Here is a 3,500-nt window from a genome sequence, read left to right on the forward strand (position 1 = left end):
ACGGTCCGTGAATTTTATACGGCCAGACGGCCGTATGTTGCCCGGTTAACCGAGACTTGTTCTCGTCGACTCATTTGATCTCCGATCCTTATGGAACCTTCTTAACACTTGTTTAACACCTCAATACCATTATAAGAGACGTCATGACTCTTCTCCAAAACATTATTAGAACGTCATTAAATTGATACTCGAAATTCTTATCCAACACACAACATATGACTTGCTTTCCTTAACAACTTTCTTCTCTTACCTCGAATGTCTTTGGAAATCTTAATTAGGACCATCAAATGCTATTTCTTGCTTATCGAAACATCGTATATATCATACCCTTCGTTGGCCTATTCACTGTACGCTAACGGGAATTTCCAAAGTGTAACATTCTTCCGCCCTTTTGGAACATTCGTCCTCGAATGTTAAGTCATCAGGGATTTTATAAAAATTTCGCCAGATTTTTCCCTATAATATGGCACTACCATCTGTCACAACAACCCATAATAACATTGCCTCACGGGGTACACAACACAATAGCATTATAAATTGGCCACACACGACCCATATGCATAAAAGGAAGACATACATACCTCAAAATCTCGATGTCTCATCATGAATCTCTTCCGGGGGCTGAAATAAGTGCGGATATGTAGACTTCATCTTCTCTTCTGCTTCCCAAGTCATCTCTTCCCGGTTGTTATTTCGCCATAAGACATTAACTGAAGCTACTTCCTTGTTTCGAAGTCTCCGTACTTGCTTGTCTAGTATGGCAATAGGCACTTCTTCATAGGCTAGCTTTTCTGTGATCTGAACATCATCTATTGGCACAATCTTCATAGGATCTCCAACACACTTGCGGAGCATTGAGACATGAAAAATGGGATGGACTAATTCAAGTTCTGAAGGCAAGTCCAATTCATAAGCTACTTAACCCACCTTGCGGATAATCTTATAGGGTCTAATGCATCGAGGACTTAACTTTCCTTTCTTACCGAATCTCATTACACCTTTCATTGGCGACACCTTCAAAAATACCCAATCATCGACTTGAAATTCTAAGTCTCACCGGTGGTTGTCCGTATAAGATTTTTGGTGACTTTGGGCAGTCAACAATCAATCTCGGATCACCTTGACTTTTTCTACTGCTTGCTGAATCAACTCAGGGCCTATTAACTGTACTTCTCCTACTTCAAACCATCTAATTGGAGATCTGCACTTCCTTCCATATGAAGCTTCATACGGAGCCATCTGGATACTGGAATGATAGCTATTATTATATGCGAACTCGATAAGGGGTAAGTGGTCATCCCAGCCACCACCAAAATCTAGAACACTTTCCCTTAGCATATTCTCTATGGTCTGTATGGTACGTTCATCTTGTCCAGCAGTCTGCGGATGAAATTCCGTGTTGAGCCTTACTTGAGTACCTAGGCCTTCTTGAAAAGATTTCCAGAACTTGGCTGTAAACTGTGCCTCTCTGTCTGTAATAATGGATATCGGAATACCATGGAGTCGCACAATCTCCTTGAGATACAACTCGGCATAATCTTACGTCGAGTATGTGGTTCGACCGGAAGAAAATGAAATTTCGCTTTCATCAGTCTATCCACAATCACCCATATAGAATCATACTTGCCTCGGGAACGGGGCAATCCTACAACAAAATCCATGTTGATCACTTTCCATTTCCAAGTAGGAATTTCCATCGCTTGAAATAATCCTCTTGGCTTTTGATGTTCGATCTTTACTTGTTGGCAATTTGGGCATTGAGCTACAAATTCTGCTATATCTCTCTTCATGCCATCCCACCAATATATCAATTTGAGACCATGATACATCTTCGTCGCTCCTGGATGAATAGAATACCGACAATGATGAGCTTCTTCTAGGATTCGGTAATGTAATTCTGTAACATTTGGAATACATAGCCTGCCTCGGTATTTAAGAATCCCATCTATAGAATTTTCAAATGGAGACTTCTTTTTTTCGTGGGATGCGTCTCTATAATGGCTCAGATAAGGATCTTCATATTGCCGCTCTTTTACTTCCCTGTTCAAAGACGAAATTGTGGGATCACTAACATTAACTCCTGTACCACCTGAATCAATTAGATGTACTCCAAGGCTAGCTAGTTGGTGGAGCTCATGAATCAATTCCTTCTTCTCCGAGGGAACTTCACATAGGCTGCCCATAGATCGGCGGCTAAGCGCATTGGCTACGACATTTGCTTTCCCAGGGTGGTATAAAATATTCACATCATAGTCTTTCAATAGTTCTAACCACCGCTTTTACCGCAGATTTAAGTCCTTCTGTTTGAAAATGTATTGGAGATTCTTGTGATCTGTATAGATATCAACATGCACACCATACAAGTAGTGTCTCCACATCTTTAATGCATGAATAACTGCAGCCAATTCGAGATCATGAGTCGGGTAGTTCTTTTCATATTTCCGCAGTTGTCTCGAAGCATAAGCAATGACTTTTCCGTGCTGCATTAACACACATCCTAACCCGACACCGGAAGCATCACAATACACAACATAACCGTCTGGCCCTTCGGGGAAGTGGTTAAGGCGGAGCCGAGGTTAATCATTGTCCTTCAACTCTTGGAAGCTACGCTCACAAGCATTATTCCACCGAAATTTAGCCGACTCCGGGCTAGCTTCGTCAATGGGGCTGAAATAGATGAAAAGCCTCTACGAACCTTCTATAATAACACAATCCCTTAGTAAAGCTACGAACTTCTGTAGGCGTCGTAGGCCTTGGCCAAGTCTTCACAGCTTCTATTTTCTAAGTGTCAACTCTAATGCCATCATCTGAAATAACATGACCGAAGAATGTCACAGAATTCAACCAAAACTCGCACTTTGAAAATTTTGCATACAATTTTCGAGTTCGAAGAATTCCAAGAACAATACGTAAATGGTCTGCATGTTCTGATTCTGTGCGAGAGTATACCAGAATATCATCAATGAATACTATTACGAATATATCCAAGAGAGTCCTGAATACATTATTCATCAAATTCATGAACACCGCCGGAGCATTGGTTAACCCGAATGACATCACCCGAAATTCATAATGGCCATATCTCATTCTAAAAGCTGTCTTGGGAATATCTTCTTCTCTAACTCTCACTTGTTGATAACCCGACCTCAAGTCTATTTTAGAGAACCACTTGGCACCTTGTAGCTGATCAAATAAATCATCAATTCTTGGAAGAGGATATTTTTTCTTTATCGTCACCTTATTCAACTGTCTATAATCAATGCACATTCGTAGGGAGCCATCTTTATTTCTTACAAATAAAACTGGTGCTCCCCACGGTGACGAGCTGGGTCTAATAAATCCCTTCACAAGCAAATCTTTCAAGCATGCCTTTAACTCTTTCAATGCCGGAGCTTATTCGGTAAGGAGGAATAGAAATAGGCTTGGTGTCCGGCAACACATCAATAGCGAAATCAATTTCTCTTTCTGGAGGAAGGCCTGGAAGTTCATTTGGAAATACA

The sequence above is a fragment of the Lycium ferocissimum genome, chromosome 6 (assembly GCF_029784015.1).
Source record: "Lycium ferocissimum isolate CSIRO_LF1 chromosome 6, AGI_CSIRO_Lferr_CH_V1, whole genome shotgun sequence".
NCBI classification, from domain to species: Eukaryota; Viridiplantae; Streptophyta; class Magnoliopsida; order Solanales; family Solanaceae; genus Lycium; species Lycium ferocissimum.